The following is an 11,441-nucleotide window of genomic DNA, read 5'->3' as shown; positions in this document are numbered from 1 at the left end:
TTATAACTGTACACTATAAATTGATAGAGGATTATATATATTTTCCCAAATTATGCAATTTCATTTTAAAGACATTGGCACCTTTATGTATTTTTTATGAGTAACAACTATTTACAGTATTTACAGTGATTCACAGCTTAAGACTGAATATTAAAAATGTGAAGGAACAAAAGGGTGATTTGTACATTTTATGTTTCTTACTGCGTTGATATAAACACATGGATGAAGATGTTGAAGTAAAACATGTCAGCAGACTCTTCCTCCGCACTTCTTCTGTAAGCAACACGGAAACAGCTCACAGTAAGCCTTGGTTGTCGAAGCTGTACCCACGCAGGACATCTGGACTGCTCCTGGTTCTGGCCTGTACTTCAAGTGACACTTACAGAGACTGAAGATGCATAAGTTGATCGAGTGTGGGCATAAAACACATGTTGGGAAGACTCTGCAGCATTGAAGGAAGAGCAGGAGGTCTGGAGCCATGTGGTGCAGAATGATGCTGCACAGGACTTCTCAGGTGGACACTGGTGAGACCTCAGTGAGCCCTGTGGCACAGGACCAAGTCTGGATGGGACCAGCTCCAAAGTTGAGAGCTAGAACAAGAACAATAAGTGGTTGGGACTCCAGCTGGTGGTTTTTCTCCTGATGCCAGGATGTCAGGATCTGGAAGTGGTCCTACAAACACACGAGTGACAGAATCACAATAAGTTTTGACAAAGGAAACATGGACATAAAAACATTAACCCACAGGTTATACCTGTGAAAGCTCTGTAAAGCGTGGAGTGCAAACATCTTTTCACCAGTTTTGGGCTTTCACACCACGACCTCGCTGGCAGGTTCAGGACGGATTCCCTTACAAGAAATAAACATAAAATATGTCAAATAAACTTAAAAATAAATAAATGTAAAGGGACAAGTGAGCAATTTGGTAGGACACAGTGGGACAGATTTGAGAGACAAGATTTTTACTTAACTTGCAAATATTACTAATTCATAGAGGCTGAACCTGCATTTATTCATTACCTACAAAAACAAACAATTCTAAACAAGTTAGGAGATAAAAATATATTTGACACAAGTAATATTGAGACTATGACAAATTTCACATGGTACTAATAATATACAGGTGGGAAAGTTATTACAATTATTGTTATTATGAGAATCATAACCATCATATACTAAATGATATAACAGAAAAGAATGTGTTCCACTCTTATTTTATTTATTTTTTTACCTGTTGTTGATCTGTGCCATCTTTGTAAATCTCTTGTGCAGGCCAGTACAGGAGGACCAGTTGGCAGCTGGAGTTGGGAGTAGTGGGCAGTCTGGTAAAAAAAAAGTGTAACTACATGATTACAAAAACCTTTATCAACTGCACTTTTACAGAAATAAGCCAACAAATCAGCATTTTCTGTTTTCAACAGCCAGTGAGATCTAACATAGATAATAACTGTTGTTAGCACACACACACACACACACACACACACACATATATATATATATATATATATATATATATATATATATATGAATACTTGTTTTAACATATTTAGGTTTAAACAAGTAATAGATTGTATAACAGACTGATTCACTTAACACATCACACAACACGCTTACTTTGACAGCTGTGGATATTTTCTTCATGGAAGAACTTTTATCCTTTCTAGTTTATTGGTTCGAGAATTCGCCGCTGCCATTTCCTCCTCAGCAGCGAAAGAAAAGATTGGCAAATTAAGGAAAGATGTTGAAAAGAGTGACATTTCTCCTCAGTGCAAAGACTCGCAAAGCAGGAAGTGTCCGTTTCCAGTTGACTTTAGACTCATTGCCATCTAGTTCTTGTAGATGCCTTTAAGTTAGTTCACGAACCTCAGAAACTTGCCTTAATTTTAAGCATTAGTACTAAATTTAGATAACATCTCTCCTCAAAGTTTAAACTAATTTATATTATTCACCCTTCTGAAATAATACTATTGGTTATGCATTCACATTTCACATTTGCCATGATTTCATATCGTTGTTATTATTCAAACTTACAATAAACATTAAAGAATTGTGATTTTATTCAACTGGGTTTTGTGTGTTTAATTCAAGTGAGGAGGATGGGGAGTGGTGGCGCAGAGGTTAGAGAAGGTGGGCCTGTGATAGGAAAATCGCCGGTTCAAGCCCCGGTACCGACAACATCAAAAATGTGGGTGGGGTAGGTGAAGCACTCACACCTGCTCCCACCCTCATTCGTCCCACTCTGGGCCCTTGAGCAAGGCCCTTAACCCCCACCATCTCCTCCTCTGGGTGTCCTAGATGGCAGCTCTCTGCTCCACACAGAGGCTGTGGTAGCTCGGTGTTTGTGGTTGCGTCAGGAAGGACATCTGGCGTAAAAATAACTGCCAAGTCTTTGTGCGACTTAGTTCGCTGTGGTGACCCCTAACATGGGAAGCAGTTGAAAGAGAAAAAAAAAGAAAAATTCAAGTGAGGAGGATCACAGCATTGCCAAGAATCCACCATTACTTTGATCGAGGTCGACTCTGATTTATTATTTTTACTGCACACCTGTAACAAGGTGTAGCCTACAGACCTCTTTATTTTACCCTATCACTAAACATGCTAACAAGCTATCACAGGCTAACACAGGTCAACACAGACTAACACAAGTCAAACGACTAAGGTGTACTAACACAAGGCAACACAGACTTAAGGTGACACAGACTAACACGATCTAACACGGGCTGAAGGAACAGTCTCATCTGTGACCAGAGTCAAAACAACAAAAGAGACTGAACCAGCCTGGGTTCCTCCAGAACCACAGCACGACCAGGAAGCTGGACTCAGATTTCAGGAAGAAACATTTTAACTAAAGTTTAAAGCATCTGATGACAGACTGTACACAATCTAAAGATTAACATAAAGCTGTATCTGCAGATGGGACGAGGCTGGTATTGGCGCCAGATAGAAGTGCCGGTTCTGTTCAGAACTCTGGTTTGTGGCTCCTGTTGGACTTGCCTTACACTTCCTGTTATGTGACATCTCAGGTAAAGAGGATGGCTTCTTCCTAACTTCAAGTTATATTTATATATATTTTTTTTTTTATGGGATTATGAACTATTCATTATTTTGGATGTATAAAATTAAATTCAATTAAGTTTATAAATGGTCTGTACTTATATTGCCTTTCTTTCTAATCCATATATTTAAAGCTCCTTACAATATGTGTGTTGTAGTTTACCTCCACATACACATTAATACAGCACTGCTAGATCTCTAAAAAATATAAGCTGAACAAATCATTCTATAGCGACTAATCAGTGCTTTAGACCACATTCACACACCGGGACACACATCGGAGGCAATGAGGGCTTCGATGTCTTGCCCAGGGACACTTCAACATGTGACTGCTGGTGGAATCCCCAACTCTCACACTGGAGGACAACTGCTCTAACCATTCTAATGTCACCACTCTGGGGAGTGGGGGCACAGAGGCTAGAGAAGGTGGGCCTGTGATCGGAAGGCCACCGGTTCGACTACCAGGACTGACAACAGCAAAATGTGGGTGGAAAAGGTGAAACACCCACACTTATGTCCACCCGCATTTGCCCCACTCTGGGCTCTTGAGAAAGGCCCTTAACCCCCACCATCTGATCATAAAATAGGTCTCTCTTGACAATGAGTTCTTGTGACTCAATGAGACTACCTTTATAAATAAAGGTTAAATAAAAATAAATGCTTGAATAATACACAGCCACAGCTGCCCCAAATGTATATAGCACCAAGTCCCAACAGAAGTCGCCTCAGAGCACTGTACAAAAACATTCACATGCCAGCAGACTGTGTTGAATCTTCACTTGGTCGAAGTCTCCCATCCTGAACAAGCACAAAGGAGACAGTGGAAAGCAAAAACTCCCTCTTAACAGGAAGAAATCATCCAGCAGAACCAGGTAGAGTAGAGCAAGTAAAGACAGTAGCAGAGTGAGAAAATGTGGTCAATTTGTCCTCCAGCAGTCTCTATACCAGCACAACTAAGGGATAGCTCAGGAAACCCAAGTCAGAGTCAGAGTCAGAGTTTCTTTATTGTCATTCGCACCTCATGTGGTACATGTGGTGGAGCGAAATTATGTACACAGGGTCCCAGTTACATCCAACAATAAAATGTATAAGAAAAACAGTAATAACATCTAAGATATGAACTAAGAAAAACATCAACTAAATATACACTAAGCACTCATAACATAAAACATTGAACATCAGCACAAACATGAACATGAGTCTGTGAGCAGATGTGCACGCATGAACACATCAACATTGAAACAGATCAGCAGCAACATGAAACAGATCAGCAGCAACATGATATGGTTTTTCACAGTGATTATTCTAGTTAGAGATTCATGAGTCTAACAGCCTCAGGGTAGAAGCTGTTCCTCAGTCTAGTGGTTCTACACTTAATGCTCCTTAACCTCCTTCCTGAGGGGAGTGGGGCAAAAAGTGTGTGTGCTGGGTGGGGTCCTTCATGATGCAGGTGGCCCTCTTCCTGCATCTGGAGGTGTAGATGTCTGTGATGGTGGGGAGGCTGATTCCAACAGATTTCTGTGCAGCCTTCACCACTCTCTGCAAAGCTTTTGTTTCTGCAGCTGTGCAGCCTCCATGCCACACGTTGATGCTGGAGCACAGGATGCTCTGCACTGCACACCTGTAGAAGGAGGTGAGGACTGAGCTTCCCAGACCAGCTCGCCTCAGCCGTCTGAGGAAGTAGAGTCTCTGATGATCTTTCTTGATCAGGCTGGTGGTGTTGTTGCTCCAGCTGAGGTTGTCATTCATGTGTACACCCAAGTACTTGTAGCTGGAGACCACTTCCACCGCAGATCCTCTTATGTTCAGGGGGGTGTAGATGTTTTTGTTCCTTCTGAAGTCCACAATCATCTCCTTTGTCTTCTTCACATTGATGTGAAGGTTATTCTCTCTGCACCAGCTCTCCAGGTGTTCCACCTCTTGCCTGTAGCTGGACTCATCATTGTTTGTGATGCATCCCACCACCGCTGTATCATCTGCAAACTTTACAATGTGACAGCCTGGATGGGTAGCTGCACAATCATATGTGAGCAGAGTAAACAGAAGGGGGCTCAACACACATCCCTGAGGAGAGCCAGTGCTGAGGGTTATGGTGGAGGAGGAGAGGTTGTGGATCCTCACTAACTGTGGTCTGTTTGTTAAAAAGTCTAGTACCCAGTTGCAGATGGAGGGGCTTAGTCCTAGTGTGGATAGTTTGTCCATCAGGGTTTGGGGGATCATGGTGTTGAAGGCGGATGTGAAGTCCACAAAGAGCATACGGACGTAAGAGTTTTTCTGCTCCAGGTGGTTGAGTGCAGTGTGGACCACAGAGGAGATTGCATCCTCTGTTGATCGGTTCTCACGGTATGCGTACTGATGAGGGTCCTCGTTGATGTTGATGGTTGTTTTGATGTGAGTCATGACCAGTTTTTCAAAGCATTTAGCGACTATCGGGGTGAGGGCCACTGGCCGATAGTCATTCATACCAGTCACTGTAGAGCTTTTTGGGACTGGGATGATGGTGGCAGTCTTCAGGCAGGTGGGAACTGTCTCCAGGGTAAGTGAGGTGTTAAAGATGTCTGCCAGCACCTCACAGAGCTGATCAGCACATTCCTTCAACACTTTTCCGGGGATGTTGTCTGGGCCAGTTGCTTTGTGCGGATTAATCCTCCTGAAGGTACTCCTTACTTCTGCTGAGGTCACGGTCACGGTCAAGTCAATTCTAACTGTAGTATTTATGAATCAAGGAAAGACTTAAGCCTATTCATAAAAGTAGACAATGTGTCAGCCTCACGGACAGAAACTGGAAGCTGATTCCACAGGAGAGGAGCCTGATAACTGAAGGATCTTCCTCCCATTCTACTACTGGAAACTCTAGGAACCACAAGTAAACCTGCAGTCTGAGAGTGAAGTGCTCTGTTAGGAAAATATGAAACAATACGATCTGTAATATAAGATGGAGCTAGGTTGTTGAGAACTTTGATTATTAATTTTTATTAATAATAAATTATTGTCTAATTTAATTAAATAAATAATTTAAAAAATGATTTAATTTTAATTTATTTTAAAATTTTACTTTAATTAATTAAATCATAAATAATTTATTAAATTACATAATTTATTTATTATTAATTATTATTATTGACTTTTGATTATAAATAAACAAGTAAGATTTTGAATTCTATTCTGAATTTGACAGGGAGCCAATGGAGAGAAGCTAAAACTGTAGAGATATGATCTCTCCTACCAACTCTCATTAAAACTCTGGCAGCAGCATTTTGGATCAACTGAAGACTTTTTTTACAAAGTTTTTGTACACCCAGATAATTAACAACTGCAATAGTCCAACCAAGACATGAAAAATGTATTGTAGTTTTTCTGCATCATTTTTGCACAAGATGTTTCTAATTTTAGTGATATTATGCAGGTGAAGAAAAGCAGTTCTAGAAATGCTTTTAATCTGGGGGTTAAAGGACATATCCTGACCAAAAATAACACCAGTTTTTAACTTTAGAACTGGAGGCCTGATTCATGACATCCAGAGGAAGTGAAAGGCTACAAAATTTATTCCTAAAATGCTCTCGTCCAAAAACCACAACTTCTGTCTTGTCTGAGCTAAAAGCAGAAAATTAAGGGTTATTCAGGTTTTTATATCTTTAATACATGCTTGTAGTCTAAGTAACTTTTTGGATTAATTAGGTTTCATAGATAAGTACAACTGAGTATCATCAGCATAATAATGAAATTTTATCCCATGCTCTTTAATAACTTTATTTAATAGAAGCATATATAAAGTAAAGAATACTGGTCCAAGCACTGAACCCTGAGGAACGCCATGACTAACTTTGGTGTATGAAGATTTATTATTTACATTTACAAACAGTAATCTGTCAAATAAATATGATTTAAACAATTTTAGAGCTCTTTCTATAATCCCAACATCATATTCAAGCCTCTGTAGTAAAATATTGTGATGAACTGTATCAAATGCAGCACTGAGGTCTAACAGGACCAGTATAGACACAAGTCCATTGTCTGAGGCCATGAGAATATCATTAGTTACTTTTACTAGTGCTGTTTCTGTGCTATGATGAGCTCTAAACCCTGACTGAAACTCTTCAAACAGATTATTTCTTTGTAGATGTTCACGCAACTGACCTGCAACTATTTTCTCTAGAATTTTTTAGATGAAAGTTAGATTAGATATAGGTCTATAATTGGCCATAATTCCTCAATCAAGATTAGATTTCTTAAGTAAAGGTTTAATTACAGCAACCTTAAAGCTCTGTGGTACATAACCCTCCATTAAAGACAAATTAAGTAGATCCAAAATGTGGACATTAATTAGGGGGAATACCTCTTTAAACAGTCTGGTTGGGATGGGATCTAGCAGGCATGTGGATGGTTTGGATGAGATTATTATTTTTGACAATTCAGAGAGCTCAACAGGACAAAAAATGTCCAAACATAAATCAGGCTCTAGTGAAATGTTTAAAGTTGTCTCATTTGACAGGGGACTAGAGATAGTAGAAGGAAAGATGGTTTGAATTTTCTCTCTAATTGAAATAATTTTATTTATAAAGAATCTCATGAAGTCATCACTACTTATAGTTGTAGGGATACATGGTTCAACAGAAATGGGACTTTTAATTAGTCTAGCAATAGTACTAAACAGAAACCTAGGGTTATTTTTATTCTCCTCTATTAAAGATGAGTAATATAAAGTTCTAGCGTTACGGAGAGCTTTTTTATACGTTAGCAGACTATCTTTCCAAGTTAAATAAAATTCTTCAACATTAGTAGAGCGCCATTTTCTCTCCTGGTTTCTAGATGCCTGCTTTAAAGTACGTAACTCAGAATTGAACCAAGGAGCCAGTTTCCTCTGATTGATTACTTTCTTTTTCAGTGGAGCAATTTTATCAAGTGAAGTTTGCATTGAAGTTGTAAGATGATCAACTAGATGATCTAAGTCACTGTTCTCTGATGCATTACTCTGCAAGACAGAGGAAAACATTGATGGAAGAGATTGTTTAAATTTGGTTACAGCATTTTCTGATAAGCACCTGCTGAGATGAAATTTACTCTCAGTGACTGTGTAGTCATTTAATGTAAACTCAAAGGTTATTAAAAAATGGTTGGACAGAATAGGATTTTGAGGAACTATTACCAAGTCCTTAATCTCTATACCATAGGTCAGAACTAAATCAAGAGTGTGAAGATAAGAATGAGTAGATGTGCGGACGTTTTGGGTAAAACCAAATTATTAAAGGCTATGCTTAAGCTATCACTCTCAACATCCAGATGAATATTGAAATCACCCATTATGATGATTTTATCAGTATTTAATAATAAGTCAGTTAAGAATCCTGAGAATTCAGACAAAAACTGAGAGTAAACGCCTGGTGGACGATATATAACAACTAGTAAAAGTGACTTTTCTGATTTCCATTTTGGATGAGAAAGATTGAGGGACAGTGATTCAAAAAAATCATAACTAATAACTGGTTTGGCATTAATCAATAATGCTGACTGAAAAATAGAAGCTACTCCTCCACCTGGGCCAGTTGTTCTAGGAACATGAAAATTTAAATAATTAACAGGCGTGGATTCATTTAAACCAACAAAATCCTCCCGTTGGAGCCAAGTTTCTGTCAGACAGAATAAATCAATATGATGATCAGTTATCAGTTCATTAACTAACAGGGATTTAGAGGAAAGAGATCTGATGTTCAAGAATCCACATTTTATGATTTTATGATTTTGCTCTGGTAAAGTAACTGTGTTTATTTTAATCAGATTTTTATGGTTTATATTTTTAGAGCTGATTCTTGGTTTATTTAATTTGAGCCGAAAATTGACAATTTGTGGGCAGAGCTGATAAAAGTGTGTGTAAGCAACAATTTTGAGTCAGACCAGTTCTGTCAGGAGGAACAGGACAAAAATCCAGCAAACTGTTTGGAGGAAGAAACCCAAAATGTTTAACCCAAGTCGTACCGTTTAAAGGCAATGATATAAAATACTAAGAACATGGATAGAAACTTGTGACTTGAAAGAAAGTAATAAAAACAATCTAAAACATTTCTTTCTTATTATTCAGAAATTTAACAACTAGAAATAATTTGGTGAATCCTCAGACCTAAAACAGGAAATATTTAGTCTCATTTAATGTCAGGCAGGGGAAATGATTCTGTGTTATTCTGTACACTGTATGTACCAGTAAACATCTGATTTCACTGGTAAAATGCTTTTCCAGAAAGAAGGTCAGTAGAAGACACAAATTTCACTACTTAAATGACAACAGAACAATAACTTATTGTTTCCTTCATTTTTAAGGTTATGTTGCAAGCTGGGCAAAATACATCTGCCAGGTTGTAATTAAATGTGGGCATTTCCACTTTCTGCGCACCTCATGTAGCCATGGAGTCAAGTATGTTAAACAGTGAGTTTATTTACAATGTGAATAATTATTGTCGAGTTTGAGTCTTATCAATATTCAAAATAAGCCCAGGCCAAAACAACAAAACAAAATTAACTATTACTATTTTTCTTTTACATAATCAAAACAAAATTAATCAAAATACAGTTTTTTTTTTTTACCTTAACTAAACTAATAAAAACAGGAGAAAATGTCTTAAATAAAATGGCAGCTCACCCCTACAAAACTCCTCACAAAACTATTTGATCTGACAATTAACGACAGATGGCAGCTGTGGCTGGTTGGGATACGCAGAGTGGATGGAAAGCCGATGTCATCACCAATGCACTTCCTTTTATGCATTACTCCTCCAGGCAGCCAGCCAATCACCGTTCAGCTCCTCTGTGTCTTGCTCCATTTACAGCCATGCACCTGGACACTAATTTCACACAATTAGGGATTTCACATACGCACACAAACTTACGACGGCAGTCGTAACAGGTTAACAAAACAAGTAAAAATGTCTCCCTTCTCATATTTGTTCTCCTTTCAGATCTCTGATGGAAGATCCATTCACCACTTGTCAGTGCGCTATTTTGATCACCTGCTGCAAAGTAACATGTTGGCTATGGTCACATGTGAGAACCCTGCAACATCTCAGCTTTTGATGCCAACATCAAGGATCTGCACAAGCAAAGATATTACCATGAGACTGCCTCCAAGAACAAGACTGCAAAGTGTAAAAGCTTTAAGTCATAAACCTGTAGCTTTGACGACACTTACAAAGGCAACTCCACATGGGGAGATTGTACAAATACTCAGACCCACTGACATGGTGAGTTCATTTAAAAACAAAAGCAGAGCTACTGAACTTTGTTAAAAAGACTAACAGATAATTGTTTTTGCAGGATTCAGAGTTTGAAATAGTCTATTTTGACTCTGTTGGTGAACTGTCAGTGATCCTGATGAATTGTTCCAATGCAATGAGAGGAAGTGGTCCGAAAAGTCATCCAAGAGCTTTGAGAGATCTCCAGATCAGACCCAGAGCCAATCAAAAAAACACAATTAGTGCTAACAAAACCCCAAACACTTTCACTATTTACTCTTCATCTCACACATTCAATGCCACTGACATTTCTACTATAAAGTCCATAAAACATTTTTTCATGAAGACTTTCAAGACCATCAGAGAAAAATTAATGACAGCCATAACCATCACCAATGAGATTACATCCTCCACAGGATCCACCAAATCTACCTATACCTCTTTGAGTGGCACTCCAAACATGATTGATAATGTTGCAATAACTATGGGAGCCTCAAACACTAGAAATGATAGTGAAATGTCAAAATCCAACTCTAACTCCACAGATATCCATACCCAAGCGTCCATCAGCACATCCAATTCTAAACTTACAAGTATTTCTTCCAACAATGGCATCATGGTTTGGACAACTATGGAAGGCCTTTCGAAAGTCACTGATGTGTTAGTAACAGCATCTCCTATGACTCATCCTCCAAAAAACAGATTAGCTATAACCTTTGTGACCAGTAACATAGTACAACCCTTTAACTACAAAAGCAGGATCCAGTTTAGGAAAAGAAGAGCTTTAAATTTTGTTTCTTCTTGCAATACCCATGATGACAATTCTGCAAGAAGAACAACCAAGAAAGTACTTTCCTCTACGGTAACCACAAAAGCTTCGGTTAGAGGTGGCTCCAGTAGCACACGACATGTGACTGTGACTCGCAAAAGGAAACCTCACACCACGAGTAAAGCTCACTCAGTGAAATCGAAGGCTCCTACTACAACTCCTCACAAAACAAGCAGATTTCTATCTTCAACCCCTAAGACGTCAAGGCTGACCACTCACCCCTCAAGCAACAGTCCGTCTGCCACCTCTGAGGCATCCAGTGTGACTACCATCTCCACCAGCAACACTCCGTCTGCCACCTCTGAGGCTTCCAGTGTGACCCCCGTCTCCACCAGCAA

General features: G+C 39.0%; 1 protein-coding gene across 1 annotated transcript in view; it reads right to left on the bottom strand.

Moving 5' to 3' along the window:
• Positions 1 to 1,245: 1,245 nt before the first annotated feature.
• Positions 1,246 to 11,441, bottom strand: part of hsdl2 (hydroxysteroid dehydrogenase like 2) — a 31,651-nt gene continuing 21,455 nt past the window's right edge. The window contains exon 12 of the transcript XR_005187512.1: positions 1,246 to 1,322. The gene's annotated coding sequence lies outside the window, so the exon portion shown is untranslated. The remainder of the gene's footprint in view (positions 1,323 to 11,441) is intronic.

This window comes from Nematolebias whitei, chromosome 18 (genome assembly GCF_014905685.2).
Source record: "Nematolebias whitei isolate Nwh7 chromosome 18, NemWhi1, whole genome shotgun sequence".
Classification (NCBI taxonomy): domain Eukaryota; kingdom Metazoa; phylum Chordata; class Actinopteri; order Cyprinodontiformes; family Rivulidae; genus Nematolebias; species Nematolebias whitei.
The sequence above is the reverse complement of the archived record's forward strand: the minus strand, read 5'-3'. Positions and strand labels throughout refer to the sequence as shown.